Below are 18,485 nucleotides of genomic sequence, written 5' to 3'. Positions count from 1 at the left end.
ACAGCTCCTGCAAACTCCTTACCTCATTATGAACATGTACTAATTTAAACCTCTTTTTTCTTTTCACCTCTGACAACACGGCTGGTTCATAACGAGAGGGTTTATGTGAACCCTAAGTTACAACAGATTGTTCAGCAATGAAAAATTAATAAACAAGAAACTGAATGTCATGACACAATCTCCAAACAGTCCTTTAAAGAATTAAAAAGTAAAATAGAATAACAAAACAAAAATCTATCAACAAAAATTTAATATACAAGAACAACTTTCCCAAAAATATTAATAAAAAAGAAATCTATGAATTTAAAAAACAATTCACCAAACTAGAAGAATAAGATATAGAGAAAGAAATAAAACTGCAAGAAACGTCAAATAGAATCAAAATATTCTAATATAACCAACGAAAATCTAATCTTGAAATCATAGGCATAAAGAAGCAAAACAACAAAAACCTACAACAAATTATTTATAAAATAGAAAAGAAACATGATGAGCAAGTTGGGGGAAAAGACATAGAGGAAATCTATAGATATATGCCCAATAAAATAAATTAAAGATAAAGAGAAGGAAATATCATAGTAAAATTCATATATAACTCAAACAAGGATTAAAATTTATAACTAAAGAAAAATAATTATAACAAATACAGATGTAGAGAACAAATTGGATGAACAGAATATTTATATGCATGAAAGCTTCACAAATCAATAAAAAAAATTCTTTTGGGAAGTAAGCCATTTAGTTCTTCAACGAAAAGTCCTTTTTGAATGGTCAGGAGACCATTAGATCAAGAAGAAACAATAGAGATAATATCTCTAGATATTAGAAACAATAGATCATATCTCAGTCAAAAAAGGGGTAATGGAAATGAATAAACAAAAAAATATGTATATATAAACCAAAGATTTACTTACATCAAAAACTTTACAAATCAACAAAAAAGATTCTTCTGGAAATCAAAACTATACATCTGATAAGAACATATAGTAAAACCAATTCCAAATCCAACTAAATCCAAATATAATTTTTATATAAAGCAAATAAAAGCTTAAGGACCTTTTTCAGTAAGTGGGTACAACCTTTTTCTTTTTGTTTTTAAAAATAATAAAAACATTTTTACATTTATATAACAATAACCAAATAACATTTTTGTTAATAATTATTATTATATTTATTACTGAAATATGTGCCTTTAAATTATTACAAAACTAGGTGGACCTGGAACAATTGTAGTATTGATGAGTCTGTTTTCTAAAAGAAAATATAATAGAGATTGAATGTTACCACAATAGCGGGTTTTTGGAGAAATTTATCATGAAACAAAAAAATGTTTCATGTGTGCTGTTCCTGATAGAACAAAGGAGACATTAATGTCTACAGTTGTAGCATGTATTGAACCAGGTACTAAAATCATACAGATTTATGAAAAGCATTTGATTGTATAGAAGATTTAGAAGGTATGAATTATATACTTACACAAATGACAGTAGAAATAGACAAGTTCTCATTTTCAAAAAGAAAGTACAATACGGGCAGAATTCTTTCAAATCAATGGGCATTTGTAGAGAAATTATAAATATAATCTAACCAAACCTATCCTACACTCTTTTTGCTCGCTAACCTTGACTAATTACAAACATGATACAAAAAACCATAGTGAAAATTTTGTTGATCCAAAAACAGATGCATATACCCAAAGTAATGAAAGTTTATGGTGGTGAGCTAAAAATCACAATAAGAAGGAATGTGACCATAAAGAGCTATTGGGTTATTTTAATAAAAATTATGTTTTGGAGGTTAATTTGGTTATTAAAAAACAAAAAAAATATGGGTACTTTGTATCTTTTTGAAAAAAGCAGTACCCACTCACCGGAAAAGGACCAAGCTTAGTCACAATTTTATATGTACTGGTTTTGATGTTTCTTCATTGGACAAAAAGTATATATAACACTATAAAAATTTATTTACATACTCAAACAAAAATGAATCTGAAAATGCAAAATCATGAAATATTAATAAATAATAATGAAAAAATATATAATACAAATTGGAAAATACAACAGTACAAATAATAAATACAAGCCTAATCTAAATATAATCCTCATTAAACAGAAACAGCTTAATATAAACTGGTGTACACTAAATATGCAATTAAAAAGAATGAGAATTGAAAAAGACATAATTTTGTCTATCAGAAGTCAATTTATGTAAAAGTAATGTTTATAATGTAAATGGATATAATAAAATATCAAAACCGAGAACATTAAAAAGAAAATGGAATTATAATATTTATAAAAGAGAATATAAGGTATACAATCCAAAAGCCAAAACTATAAAAAGCAAAATCTATAGAAATTGAAATTGTCAAGAGTTAAAAAACAACATCACTTAATACTAATACATAGACCACTATTAGGAAGCAGAATTGAATTTATTGAAGAACTAGAAGAATATCTGAAAATTGAAATAAATCAGGGGAAAAATTAGCAGTGATTTTAATATAAATACAACAGATGAATCATTAATTCTAGCAAAAAAATATCTGAACACACTATCTGCATTATGGATTACTACTAAGCATGATAACCAAACCAAAATCAGAAGAATTTGTCTAGAAAACCTTAACTCAATATGAATAGATCACATCAATTCCAATTTACTACCAGAAAGAATAATACTTTATCCTCTTCCAAAAAAAAAAAAACATTTTTAGTTGAAAAAAGACCCAAAAAAACAATTATTTGTTCTGAATAAAAAAAAATTGATGTACAAAGAAACTGAATACTATTTGTTACTCTCAACATTATATAGTAAAGTGTATTGTGAGTAGAGAAGGGTCTCTTTACACCTGCTATCACATCAACCCTGGCTGCCACATTACCAGTTATAATGGTGGTGTAAGTTCGATTCCAAAATCATTTTCTATTATACATAATCTGCAATAAGCCATGACCATAGTGCCCAATCAATGTAGTGATCTGAAAGTGGAAGTCAGATCAGGATCATTATTAAGAACGGTTACATTTCCAGGTCTACTCATTTTATTACATTTGTTTTTGTTTTCACTATACAAAAAATTACAATAAATTAAAGAGTAAACAAAATAATTGTTTAAACAACCGAGTAAAAATATTAAACACCTCATATGATTCCTGAATCATTCCACTTTTGGAGTGAATGGCCAATATGAATAAAGGGGATTAAAGTTAAGCAAACTGTTTTAAATACTAAATAATAAAATAGCAAAATAATAGATGTTCTTAATGATTGAGTAGCTTACATTTTCGTGTTTCTTCTAAACCATTTGTTTTTTACATTTGGATTCAATTACAAAATAATAAATACCAAAATAATGTTACTTTAAATAGATGTTCTTAACAATTGAATAGCGTGCTTTTTTTCATATTTTTTCTAAACTAATTGTTTGTTATAAGTTTTTTATCTTGGAAGGTTTATCATGTTTGCATGAATCACCGATAAATATGTTTTTAAAATACATAGGGCTCAAAACCCTACCACACTCTTGAGTCAAACTGACATACCTACAAACATAATTTTTTCTTGGCTTCAGCCATTATTTTTATTATTATTATACTCAATTAACACTGCATATTTTTTTAAATCTTTTTATTTGTTAAAACTAATTTAAATTGTTTAGTTTTAGGTGCTGCTTGGTAATTTTGATAATTATCAATATGTTATATATAGTGCCATATTATTTCTCCAAGTTCCACATTGAACTTGTTAGAGCCTGCCTGCCAAAATGCCTTATAGCTACTCTTCAAAGTCATAAGAACAAAAGAATTGCAGTCTTTTAAATGTACCAACAATATGTAAAATATTGCAAATCAAAGTTCCAAAAGAAACAAATATGACTCAAATCGAATTGACAATTGAATGTTTATTTCCAGATGAAAGAGATCTAACTGTCAATAATCATAAAACTGAGGAGATGCACATGCTGTTGTTCAATTGTACCCTTAAAAAGAATACACCATACAGATTTCAAAGACTACCATTACATGACCATGTTGATAGGTTGTACTTGTAACTTCCATTCTAAGAAATTACTTAAAAATTTTACGTTCTAACATCATCGGGTATGTTGTGTTATTTTGATGGAAAATGCAATGTTTTCACTGATGATTCTTTAAATAGAAAATGATTGAATCATGATCAAGAAACTGTTATTGGCCACAGTTCAGTTTCCAACATTTCAACAATAAACTTGTACATTGACTGTGGCATATCACTAGTATTTGGAATAAAACATGAAAAAGTCACATTCACTGTTAGCAAAATGCAAAAGGATTTGCTGGAAATGGTAAAAAAAAAACACATTGTTAATTTTCCTGAAGACTTGAATGTTAATTTTATCAGATTAGATGTTGCTATTCACAAAAGAAATGAAGTATTACCTTTACCTTACATCATAATGTATTAAGATAAACCGAAACCAATGAATATGCTCAACCAAAAGACATCAGCCCCTAAAAAAATTAAAAAAATGTGAAAAAACAAAATTATACAATATTCAAAATGAAAAAAACCTATTTTTTGAGAAAAAACTGAGGAAAATTCAACAACAGAAAGTTTATATAAGCTGCTGTTCCTTGAGAATACTTAGAATAACTTACTTAACTCCTAACAGAAACACAGTATGAGGAAAGAGGGGAAACCAGGTGAATTTAGTTCAATTATTATTAATTCTTATTTCAGAAGCCTATTTACACAATAAAACTTGCTTTGTAGTTTAATTTTTCTCTTCGAAATGATAAGAAAAAGCATTTCTAGTACAAAAATAAAATCGCATACTATTTATTAACCGTTGCGGGACGTAATTCAAAAACACACAATCCGTACAACGATTTCGGTAATCCGTTCGTAAGTATTTAAGGGTGAACTGAACAGGTATAAAGGCAAGCTGTGAGAAGTACATCGCAACCTCGTAGGGAAGTCACCCGCCATGTGACTTTTCGGTCGCCACCTCCCCCCCCCCGTTCATAAGGCAAGGAACGGGGGAGGGCTACTCCCTCGTTCATAGCACAACCGGCTATTGTGTCCTTGACACAATAGCCCAGTAAGATGATCAGCTGTGTCGAAGAGTCCACGAGGTTACCAACCCATTGGGTCAACGACCCAATATGTGTAAGTCACATATATACACAAACGTAAATCCCTCGCGTGGGAAAACGTTTCTCTTCATTAAAAACGCACTTTGCAAAAGTATCTTTTGTTTTTAAAATGTTATTCGCTTACTGCTGTAGTATTAGTGTTTTTTCCTTATATACTAAAATAGAATTTATAATGTATTTTTTTTTTTATTTATGAGGTCGTAATACAAATTGGCTAAGCTGATGCATACAAGTTGAGTATCAAACATGACTAAGCTGCACTTATTTCATTAATGATAACAAATTAAAAAGCTCAATTTTACTAATAAAGTAATAAAATATATTTATTTATTTATTAGCTTACATTATAATTTTGAGCAGCCAAATATATTTATTAACACTTTTAGTGCCAACGTCCGTTTATCAGGACTCTAGTAAAAGTTATAAGAAACCCTACACGAATGTTTTTTCCACACGGTTTGTAATTTTTTTCCTCAGAAAAAACCCCGTTCTTTCTGTTAATAAAATGCTACATATTTGGGCTGTAGTGCAATCAAAATATCGATTAGTCGGTTAGTTGTTTTCTTAATATGTTTGGTTATGTTGTAAGAACGTCTTTGTTGGTTAGAGTATGTTGTGCTTTGTTCCAGTTTTGTGATATTTTAAGTATAACGAGAAACGTTACGCTCACAAGTGGACGAGGTAAAGATAGATTAATTAATATTTAGGCGTACATTCTTATCAATAAAGTTAATTACGTCAATAACTGATATTTTCTTAACTATACAATTTTTACAAAGTAAAAAAAAAAATAATAAAATTTAATTATATATACAAATACATGCGCATAGTGTGTGTGGTTTTAAACCTTTTTTGTATTAATATTTGTAAGAGAAAAAACAAAAATAAACATTTACCAAAAAAAATTTATTCCATGTACATAATAAAACAAGCGTTAAATTAATCATTTAGATTTTAAAGTTCCAAGATGGTAAAATACATTAAAAAAAACTCCTAAATTTCCTTGTTAACAAAGTTTTTCAAAATAACAAAAAACTTATATACATAGACTTAAATCATAGTTCTTTATTTTATTATTTACAGCAAAAAAAAAAAAAAACGTTAAGGGGAGTGTAAAATAAAATAAAAAACAAACATAATTAAAAAGTTTATTCTGTACAAGATAAACATTTACGTTAAACTAAATATAAAACACAGTCAGGTAAGACAGTTGTTAAAAGGAAATGACTTGTTTGTTTTATTTTGTTTAACCTCCGGGACCACCGTTAGTTACTGCTTCAGAGGATGAGATGAATGATTTGTAGCGTGTGTGAAAATGTCATGTCTGACCGAGTTCGAACTCGGGACCTCCGGATGAAAAGCCGAGACACTACCACTCGTGCCACGGAGGCTGGCTTAGAAAAGGAGATGACTTGAAGTACATATTATTCTTTTTAAAAGAAAATTTGATGCGGATCCTACATGACTTCCTTGTACGCCTACTAAATTACATATACACATTTTAATACAATCAGAGATTAATAATCGATATAAATAAAAACGTAAACGTTTGTTTGTTCAAAATCTTAAAACTCCGAAAATTCTTCACCGATTACTTCGAAATTTTGAGACAACGTTAAATTCGAATACGCGCGTGTTTTTTATACCTACTATTTATATACCTAAGATGTCACATCTGTGATAGGTAAAAACATGGTTTTTTTTTAAATACAGCGCTCTGTTGGACGTAAAAGCAACTCGCACTATACTAAATACTTTACGATTACATTTCAATGTTTCCAATATGTGTGTCCGCTATAGACTAAAAAACTACTGGACCGATTCACGTGGGGGGAAAAGGGAAGAAGGGGAAAATGGAAAAACAAAACTGGGAAAATGAAGAAAAGGGGGAAAGAGGAAGGGGAAATATAAATTGGGGAATGGAAGGAAATGGCGAAAAGGGTGAAAAGGAAAAGGTGAAATTTTATGAAGTTCCATAATGTTCATTTTCTTAATCTTTTATCAAACTTTCAATTGTGCTCATTTTATATATATATATATATATATATACTCAAATCTACTAATAGTGAAGCATTGCCGGATCTGTTAGTTATTAATAAATCAATATATTTAAATAAAAATAAAAAAATAGTTAAAAAAGTTAAAAACAGTTGTTTACAATCAGAGGTTAATAATTATTGAATCAATATATTTAAATTAAAAATAAAAGTTAAAAAAAAGAAAATAAAATGATTCGAACCGATATGCCTTCCCCTTGAAGGACCCAAAAATTTCATTAATTAAAAAGTTATTTGGCTGTAACTCTGGAACCAATGAAAATAAGTACCATCTAAGATATATCGTTGAAAGGCTCTTCTTAATGAGGGCTGATTACTGCAGTTAAGAAAAAGTCCAAAATCCATTTTTTATTTTTTTATTTTGGACTTTTCTAGTCACTTTTGGTTCACCCGATTACAACTAAAAGGGAAGGCGCACAACTAGATGTTACAGCAGTCCTAAATCCGATGTTTCAAGATCCTGCGACTAATAGGTTTTGAGTTATGCGAGATAGATACGTCACGCCGAACTAGTCAAAATGGATATTTCCGCTGAAATCTGAAATTTTTCGCGATCCCAATACTTCCTTTACTTCGTACAAGGAAGTAAAAATCGTAATTCTACGGTCAGCCGCGAGAAAAGGAAATGAAATGTTTACAATTGACATCGCATATTGTTTAACATTTTCATCAACACATATTACGTCATTATTTTTAATAGTATATATTTATAAATCAGTTGCCAAATTTCGACATTTAATTGTGATTAATGACCGATTATAATGTTCTGATTCATACAGAAATCTTTCCCTTTACATTTAAACCTCTATGTACCGGATGATCATTTGAGTTACCGCATTTAAGGTCTATTTACGCGACAGAAGCTGCAGAATCCTGATTTAGGACCCAAATCACTAAGAGGACTGAAGATCATCCAGCAAAAAATCAGAGTTCCATACAAAAGACCTGAGACTCAGGCAAAGAAAGTGACTTGATGGTGAAGGGGCGAAGGACAACCTCCTGTGGAGCCGTCATGCGTCTGCACTTGTGTGGATGGGCGACGGTGATGAACCACGGGGACTCTGAACCCCTGGACCCTAAAGGCACCTCTTGGGTCCGCGCAATGCTTAAACTGCAGGACCAACCCGGAGGAGGCGAAACGGTAAGATGGAGTTTTAGTCGGTAGGGTGCGGGTACATAGGCTCTTAATAACATCTAGCCGAACCAGTGCGAATCCGACACTCCCCCCATTTACGGTGGTTGCGTAAATGGCGTTTCTCAAACTCATCTAAAACAAAAAAAATATCTATTTACGCACATCACTGCCGTGTCAGATCAGTACCACTGTTATCCTGATCGATCAGCGACGCCAATTAGTACTGCAGTACGTACTGTGTGGTATGTACTACAGATAGATGTCGGATGCGTGTGAATCGGCATTACTGATCGAATACTGATACTGAACCGACACGGCACGATGTGTGTAAATAGACCTTTATTATTCAACAGCTATCAGTTTTACCGTATTTCTGTTTGCAGGCAAGTATACCGTTCTCGGGGGAACCTTTCTAAAGTTATTTTCAAAGGGAATGGAACCTACCCTCTCCGCTACACCTACCCCAACTCAAGAATCTTATATGGCAATGGTAACATTTAATTCCATTAATTAACAACTCGAAAAAAATAATGAATTTTGGTGAAAAGAGAATTAAAATCCGCCCACCCGTTCGCTCGGTATGTGCAAAAAACCATTAGGGGTAGTACTTTTTTTAAATTTCAATCCAACAAAAATAACTAACTACAAAATTACGTTATATTATTTATTAAACCGTTTAAAATAATCGTAATCTGTGGATTAAAACTGTGAAAATTATTTTTTAAATTACCAACACAAAATTTCACTCTTATATGTTTTATAAATTTTCAAGGATTGAAAACTTATTTTTTTTTAATGAGACGATGTAGCTTGTGACACCTTATTGGAAGGCCTTTTTGAATTATAAGTAATTTAGTACAAATATAATAAAAATTGGTTCGTTGGTATTTAAGTTACGATTAAAAATGTGTTTTTTTTTAGGTTACGTTGGAATACAGTGATACTGACCCAAAGCATTAGGTCTGAAATCGTCCGTTTGTGTTAGAAATATGGGTTTTAGGTTTCCCAAGCATTGACAAAACGAACCAGTAAACACAATATTATTACATCAGTTAAACATACAAAAAACCAATAATAACCTAACCTAACCTACTTCTTTGCTGCCAACATGTTGAAAAATTGATCATCTACTTATAACAGGTTATAATTTTTTGCCAATTATTAAGATCTTAGTTTCTACGATAAATTTTTGCAAACTGTTTTCTTTCATATTGTATGTAATTAGTGGCAAAAAGTATTTATTGTATTTATTTCATCATGCTATATTTAAATTGTTGTGTTCTTCAGTTGAAATTGGCATCTGGTTTGTGTTGTTGTTCTACCATTTGATGACATTTCATTTTTTGTCTTTAGTAAATTTGTCTTGCAAAGATGACTTACAATCTGGAAGAAAGGACTTGACTACTTTTTACATATGAAGAACAAAATAAATGTACAAGAACTGTCCGAGTATTTAATGAACGGCATCCAAATAAAAATGTTTCACACTTACACTGTAAAACTTGTAAAAAAATTCCAAGAAACGGGATCTGTCATGAATAAGAAACATGCAAGGCAAAATGTTTTAGACGAATTAACTTGGTTGAAAATCTTGGGGAAATGTAGTAGCAAATCCTCAGAACTCAATTCATAAATATCCCGTGAATCTGAGGTTTCTTATGGTTTTGTTTTCACTACATTAAAATTGAATAAATTCTTTCCGTATACAATTCAACTGCATCAAGAACTGAATGACAGAAGGTGCTTACAGAAGGATTGAATTCTGTGAAGAAATGATTCGATTAATGCCGATCCAATGATGAATTCCCCTTCTTTCTTTGTTAATAAACATAACTGTGGATACTGGAGCGATGTAAATACTCGTGTTCAATTTTGGAAACACGTAACATCCTAATAAAATAAATGTGTGAGCAGGGATTTACGGTGATAACATAATCAGTCCGGTATTTATCAATGGGAATTTGACAGGTATTTGCAGTTGCTGGATGAAGTTATTCACCCAAAATAATAATAATAATAGTCCATGCCTTACAAAATCAGTTAGATGGCAATGGAAATATGTTACTTAACGAAGACATGCTTCACTTTCAGCAAGATGGAACACCTGCTCACTGTTCACTTCCAGTTCACAATGGTCGGACCGAATGTTTCCTGGCCGTTGGATAGGTAGAAGAGAAACAGATGAGTGGTCGGCAAGATCTGCTGATCTCACACCACTGGCATTATTTTTTGTGAGGTCATTTAAAATCAATAATTTATAAAGAAATTCGTGCTAACATACAAGAGTTGAAAAATAAAATTGTAAGAGCATGTAGGGATGTAACTAAAGAAACTTTAATAAAAGTAAGATATAGATTTAAACAAAGACTTTATTACTGTTTACAGAAAAATGAGAACCACTTTTAACAAATGATTTAAAAATTGATACTTTTATTTTATTGAGGAAAAAAGCGTTTCATTTATTTTTTCTTAAGGTCTGCTATTGTTAAAAAGCTTATTAACAAAATTAACTAATCAATGATTTAAGATTTATTTTTTGATTAACAATTATTAATTTACAAATTAGTTTTTATTTAACCATTAAGTTTATCTAGTAATAAATTTTCAACGTGTTGCCAGCAAAGAAGTAGGTACCTTATTATTGGTTTTTTGTATCTTTAACTGATGTTATAATGCTGTGTTTACTGGTACGTTTTTTCAATGCTGGAGAAACCTAAAACCCATATTTTTAACAAGAACGGACGATTTCAGACCTGATGCTTTGGTTCAGTAATACTGTATCGCAACATAACTTTAAAAAAAAACCACATTTATAGTCATAACTTGAATACCAGTATAGCAATTTTTATTTAATTTTTACCAAATTACTTGTCATTCAAAAGGCCTTTCAATGAGGTCTCACAAGCTACATTGTCTTATTTTTAAAAAAATAAGTTTCAACCCTTGAAAATTTATAAAACATTTAAGGGCGAAATTTTGTGCTGGTAATTTTAAAATAATTTTCACAGATTTAATCCACAGATTATGATTATTTTAAACGGTTTAAGAAATAATATCATGTAACTTTATAGATATTTTTGTTGGACTGAAATTTAGATAAGTACTACCCGAAATGGTTTTTCGCACCTACAGAGCGAAGGGGTGGGCGGATTTTAATTCTCTTTTCACCAAAATTCATTATTTTTTCGGGTTGTCAATTAATAGAATTAAATGTTGTTATTGCCATACAAGATTTTTGAGTTGGGGTAGGTGTAGCGGAGAGGATACGTTACACCCCTTTGAAAATAATTTTATAAAGGTGTCACCCCTGAGAATGGTATACATGCCTGCAAACAAAAATAAAATGGGACTGATATCTGTTGAATAATAAATGCGGTAAATTTTCAAATGATCACTTGGTAGTATGAACTATTACTTAATTATTTGTTGAAACGTGCTTTACGCTACTGCGTGAACGGAACGCAGTAGTGAAGCTGTTTAACCTTGAAAGGGCACTGACTGTTTTGATGGAGGGGGTACCTTACACAGCAATGGTAGAGTTGTTGACAGTGCTTCCGCAAGCAGTTCTGTCGAAAATTGTTAAGATTATTACACGTTAATATTAAACGAATATTTACAACCAGTATTACTTTTTATTAATTTATTTTGCGACGAAGGTCACATCTTTTTCCATTATGTTTTTATTTTTTTAATGAAATTAATTTTACACCGTACCATAAATACCATACAAAACCGGAAATCGAACCCTGAACGTTTTATCCGACTGTAATGTCCTCTCGCAGTTATTTTCATATTGTTTACTATAATAAAATTAATTACTCTATAATTTTTCTGCCTGTTTTATTATATATATCTTTATTACAATATATATATATATACATATTTTGTAACCTCCCGATCTACCGTTAGGCATTCTTCAGAAGATGAGATGAATGATTTGTTGTAGCGCGTGTGAAGATGCCATACACCTGACCGGGATTCGAACCCGGGACCTCCGGATTCCGGTCAGGCATGGCATCTGAATGCCTAACGGTGGATCCGGAGATTAAAATATATATATATATATATATATACTGCAATAATTGAAGCTAAGTATATAATACTGCCGATTTAGTAGAAAGCCATGTGAATAGTGAACTAAAAGAACGGAGTGCAGATGTCTTCAGATGCAACGTCGCCCTCACACTATTAACATATATAACAGTTAAATAAATAAAAACTATGTATATGTCTCCGTGTGCGAGCGTCCTCCATTATTCTTCTAATTACATAACATTCAAAACTTAACAATCCACCTTTTGATTTCATTGGCCCAAAATGCGTACGAGAAGGGTAGTTTAAAAAACGTTTATTGTATTAGAAATTATAAGGTCAATTGACATGATTAACTAACACAGTTAAGACATAATATGTGTGTTTCAATGGCAACAGACACAAGTTTCTTGTTATTATTTTTTTACTACTACCGTTTTGGTAGACTAAAATTGGACATTTTATTTTACGTTTATCAGATTAGGTCTATCACGTCTCCGACTTATATCCGGAAAATTCTGAATCCGAATTCCACTAATTATTTGCGTAGCAAAATATTTATCTACCGTATTGTCATATGAAAAAAAAACAACAATAATTATAAATTTCGGCGTTAAAAGATGAAATAAATATAGAACTTGCATAATACATATAAAAAAGAAATGAGTTAAACCGCTATGTTCGTAATCCAGTCGGTTTTTACTTTCTTATTAGAAGTAAATACATTCGCAAGTTGCTTTTTTTATTTAGTTTTTATCAAAAAATTTATCTCGCAGCTTATGGGAACGCATCGATTAACAAAAATTTCAAACCGTAATTTTTAAAAAATATAATACATATATCAAATAAAACAAAAACAGTAAATGACAGTCAAAATTGCAAGAATCCCTGTCTAGGTGACCCAATTAATATTTAAAAAAGGAAATATTAAATATTCAAACTACTCGTATTTAAAAAGACCTGCTTCCAGAAGTTAGAATAAGATAACAAGTGCCAAAAGACTTAAACGGACTTCTTTATCTTCAATAAAAAAGATCCAAAATTCTCCAACCCCTGCCGCATGCATTCCCGTGTTTGCGCGCAAGTACAAGATAAAGGAGAGTAAATAATTTTTCGCTCAAGATGCAGTGTAGTACCGATTAGTTACCATATCTAACTTCGTACGGGTGCTGTACAATGTTCAACCCTGCGGCTCATTTATGCCTTAATCGTATCTCTGATAAACATAACAAAAAAAATAATACATTTTATTATTTCTTAATTTCAAAGAAATAAAAATTTTAAAAGATAATTTTATAAGATGCCAAAAACATTATATGTACGAGGCCCCGTAAAATATTATTGATGCAGACGATTATTAGTTTTGAAAGTTTAATTCATTTCCTGTAAAAATGTTATGGCTTCCAATTACTTTCCTATAATCTTTGTTTTAATGAAGAAACAGCCTGTGGGTGTAAATGCAGAACAAAGCCTTTTCGTGAGCGGACAGTCAAGGAATTTATAATTTAAATTCACTGTCTAGCTAATTAGCTTTATTTTTGTTATGAGTTTATAACGAAAACATGTATACTTATCTTAGCAGAATAATAACATTTTCTGAATGAAACTGAGGAAACACATAGGCGGAAAGAGTGGTAGCGTCTACGAAAAGTTTGGGTTTGAATCCCAGTAAGATTTAGTCGTTTTCATACGATACAAATCTATGAACGAGAAAAATAAAAGCGATTAACTGAGATACTAGCGCATTACGTCATTATTTACCACTAGCTGTGAAATTACATTACTAATACCTTCGTTATACATACTTAGTCGTTAGTCAAGAATCAACAACATTTTTTTTCAGCTTATTATTTTCTTCTCTTAAGATTTGTCATTGCTTTTAAGTCAAAATGTTTGAAGTATGCAGGTCCGAATAATCGAAGTTTTTTTTAAATAAATATTAACCTCACATTACACTTAATTTGAATCAGAATTAATTTCTGAATTTTCTAACAAGAAAGTTTCTCGGCTAATTCGAGTAATACGTAAAACATGCAATAATTCAAGTAAATTTTACGGATAAATGAAACATGTAAATCCGGTTAAGAGGTCAGATTTATAAGATCAGTGATTATTTTATTAACTATAAGATACAAATTAAAATAAACAGAAAGTTATTAAGTACGATTTTAAAAATTTTTAACACTTCTACTTAAACGACAAATATCAAGTAAGTATATTAATCTTATATAAAATCAATTTAAATATTTTAGAAAAATTGTAATTTTTTAATAAACAATAATAAAATGACAAATTGAATGGTTATTAAATTTAAAAAAATAAATAATACCAAAATTTTACCTCAAATATTAAAAATATTTTTTTTTACATTGTCCTTATTGATAGCTTAGCAAGATCTATTCTATACAAATCTAAGACAAACGCAGCGTAGTAGCGATTTACCTCGATACCGAATTAAGAAGGTACTGGTGCCACGAGGGAAAAATAATCAGTTTAAATGGCAATATAGCACCTGCCAATTACATTCATTTGTAAAATGAATGAGTTTTCAAATACAACCTACCTATTAAGAATAGTACACGCTGTTAATTAACCAACGGGAAGGGTAGTCTTAAATAATTTTGAAGTAATTTTCAGTTTCATTAATATCTGTTAATAAATAATACATTACTTTATTTATTCGTGTGCGCGTGCATGTGTATGTATGTGTTATTCATTGATTTTTAAATGATTTTTTTATTGTGGTTGGTATATAATAAGTAGAATACAGCGGAATTGAGTAATACGTCACTCAACGACGCATAAAAACAATGGCATAATTACCTTTAAAAATATGTGAAGTTATTATGTTTATAAAATATATTTATTTAGAAAGCGTTAATGAAAATCATTTAGTTATATAACATTTGTACATATTAATTGAAGATGCAGAATATTCAAGTTTTTTTTAATAATTAATCATTAAAAGTTCATTAACTGATTAACATCGGTTCTGTAAAGTAAGATATTTAATTTTATTTTGAATGAATAGGTTATTACCTATTAAATAGTTTTGTAATTTCTTAAAAAAGTTATCGGGAAGTAAAATGAGGCTCTTGTAAACTCGTATTGTGCAGCAAAAAAAAATCTAGTTCTGTTAATTTTACAGAGGTGAATAATTATTTAGGAATGTTACTACTCTTTTCAGTACAAATAACACACATTCTTTCATTTAAACGAATGAATAGAAAACATAAAAAAAATAAAATTATCTGTAACAATATTTTTATGCTTATTTATGATTGCGAAAAGTGAACATTGTTTCTCTACAAATTATTTTGTAATTTAAATACACCACTTTTCTTTAAAAATTATTCATGTAATTTGTGATAAAATTGCTATAATTAAAGATTGTTAATTTTTTATCCATTCGATGGCATACGTATGTTTGCCTGTTAAACAGAAGGCCCCGTGTTTGATTCCGAGTAGGGTCCCTCCTAATAACGAATCAACCTTCAATGTAGTTACTGATGATTTTATTTACTGATCCGACTTAAAAATTAATATATCTAAAATGAGATATGATAAATTTCATGTTGAAAACCTCTTTCTAACACATGAAATACACTTGGCTTACATCAGTAAATTTATATACAATAAAGTTTACTTCCCTAGTTAATGGCCAAATAACCTATATAGCCAAGCATATAACGCATTTCATTTTTATTTGTTTATTTTTGCGATTCTGGTTCGCAACTATTTAGAACTATTTGGATACATTGTCAACAGATAAAGACAGTAAATAATTATTAATTTATTTTGTAAAAATAAATGAGTGTAAACTGAGTTCTAACATTTTTAATCTAATAAATAATTTGAATACAACAAATGGGAATTATTGTTTCAAAGATGTTATAATATTCCGTAATAATATTAATTAAAAAAATAAAACTCACTTTGTCAATAATAACAGACGTCTCATACAAAATATATAAACTGGATGACGTTAACAACTGGATTAGGTTACGTTAAAAAAAAAGAGAATATTAACTCGAGGCACTAACTGAATGCGTATGCGTAATAAATCTATCTACCGACAATTTCCCGATATAGTCCAGTACTAGAGTTCCTGGCTTGATTAGTTATTTCTCTGTTTGCACTCATTATGTTTGCCTGTCTTCCCCCCACTACGGCGCGACCGCCATCAACAGACATCTTCTAACGAGTACTTTTAAACATTTAAGTAATGAAAAAATTATTCCATCTAATTTTTTTTTTAACTCACCATCTCTGTTTACACTGTCTGTCTTCTCCCCACCACGGCGCGACCGCCAACAACAGACATCTTTTAACGAGTACTTTTAAAAATTAAAGTAATGAAAAAATTATTCCATCTAATTTTTTTTTTTTTTTTTTTAACAACTCACCATCCAGCACATAGGTTGTCTAATATTAAATTAGTTTTACTATATTGTTATTATTTATCAGACTTGACGAACTTATAATTACATAAAATATTAAAATATCTTTTATAAATGTGCACTAAAACAGCCAGCGTTATAATGACATTTTTACTTAATTATATCTAACAAACTGTTATGTATGTAATCAAACTCATTTCGTACATGTCAATACAGACCTGCAAGCCCATCAATAATTTTTGTTTAGTGTCACTATTTTTTTTTTTCTAATCAGGAATTAAAAAAACAGGGCACTTTTTATGACATAGATTACAAAAATCATGAATGGTACGTAAGGAGGTAATGATTAATATTATTTCTAAAGTTCAAAGTTAACATATCTAACCGACTTCCATATTTTACAGTTCAGCAACATTCAATATTCAAATCAAATGGATGTGTGTGTACGCGCGTGCATACACGTACACGAATCTACTTATAAATGAACTTTAGTATACACGTAAAGCCTAATTTAATTTTATTTAGATCTTTTAAAATATAATTCTTTGTTTTTAAATAATACTTGGCTATCTATCAATGAATGAAACACTTTAATCCAAAGATTCTATTAAGTGACATGAAATTAGATTTTGTTGGGTCTCATTTTCATTTTTATAATCTATTTTGTCACCTCCGTAATATAAAAAACAAATGATGTACTGAAGGTTTTGGGTTCTATTCTCGGCTTGGACACTAGCTTATATGTTTAATGCTTGTTTGAATATTGGCTATTAAAAAACGGTTACTCAAACGAATTTGTCCGGATTTTTTCTCAGCTTGGAGACAGTTCACATATAATATGCTTATCCGAGTATCGTCTTTAAAAAACACTATTCATGATCTTAAAGCCCCGGGATTGACTCTTGGTCGCTACAAATAATTACTTGCGTAATGCTTCTGTCTCAGATTGCTTATATTCATGTGAATATTAATTACGGAATCGATTTGTTTTTCACAGTTCAATTTTATTTACTTAAGTATCATCTGTAAACAAGTTTGATTAATGTATTGGGTTCCACTCTTTGAATTAGCGAATTTTTTTTTAATATCCTCATTTTTAATTTGCATATAAAGATAACAAATTCAAAAATAGATAAATAAAAATAATCAGACGGTGAAAGCGAACGAAAGCGAAAAGTTGAACGTTTTATCTGATATTGTTGACTTTATTTAATTATTTTATAAAATAGCAAACTCAATTCTGCTCTATTCTGGGATGTATTAACGTGGTAGCCTGTCTAACCTTGAACGTTTATACTATGATGGAGTGAGGAAGGGTTACACAACATTACATAACAAAGAGACGCAGGCCAGACAGCGCGGCAATTAACGGTTATCGTCTTCACGCATTACTAAAACAAATATTCATAATCTGTTCGTCATTAATAATTAATTAATTCGATTGATATCATATTAATATCTATTTTTTTTCTCTTTAATTATGAAATGAAGAGGATGTAAAAATAATGAGTCATGTTTTTATTTTCAAACGGTTTATTTTTTTAAACACAGAATCACATGTTATTAAATGTTATTAAATCAAATCAATATGATGTTATTAAATCTATCTAACGTACGTATTTAAAAATTTGACATTGCAATAGCTAAAATGAAATATTTGAACAGACACAGATTTAATAACTACTATGTCAGATAGTTTATTTATTGTGTGTAAATAACAAACGGA

The 18,485-nt window shown here is 29.9% G+C and overlaps 1 protein-coding gene across 1 annotated transcript in view; it reads right to left on the bottom strand.

The window, feature by feature from the left end:
• Nucleotides 1-16,550, bottom strand: part of LOC142332228 (putative RNA-binding protein EIF1AD) — a 39,859-nt gene extending 23,309 nt beyond the window's left edge. Inside the window, exon 1 of the mRNA XM_075378521.1 lies at nucleotides 16,295-16,550. The gene's annotated coding sequence lies outside the window, so the exon portion shown is untranslated. The remainder of the gene's footprint in view (nucleotides 1-16,294) is intronic.
• Between the last annotated feature and the right edge of the window lie 1,935 nt (nucleotides 16,551-18,485).

This window comes from Lycorma delicatula, chromosome 11 (assembly GCF_047948215.1).
Source record: "Lycorma delicatula isolate Av1 chromosome 11, ASM4794821v1, whole genome shotgun sequence".
Classification (NCBI taxonomy): Eukaryota; Metazoa; Arthropoda; class Insecta; order Hemiptera; family Fulgoridae; genus Lycorma; species Lycorma delicatula.
The sequence above is the reverse complement of the archived record's forward strand: the minus strand, read 5'-3'. Positions and strand labels throughout refer to the sequence as shown.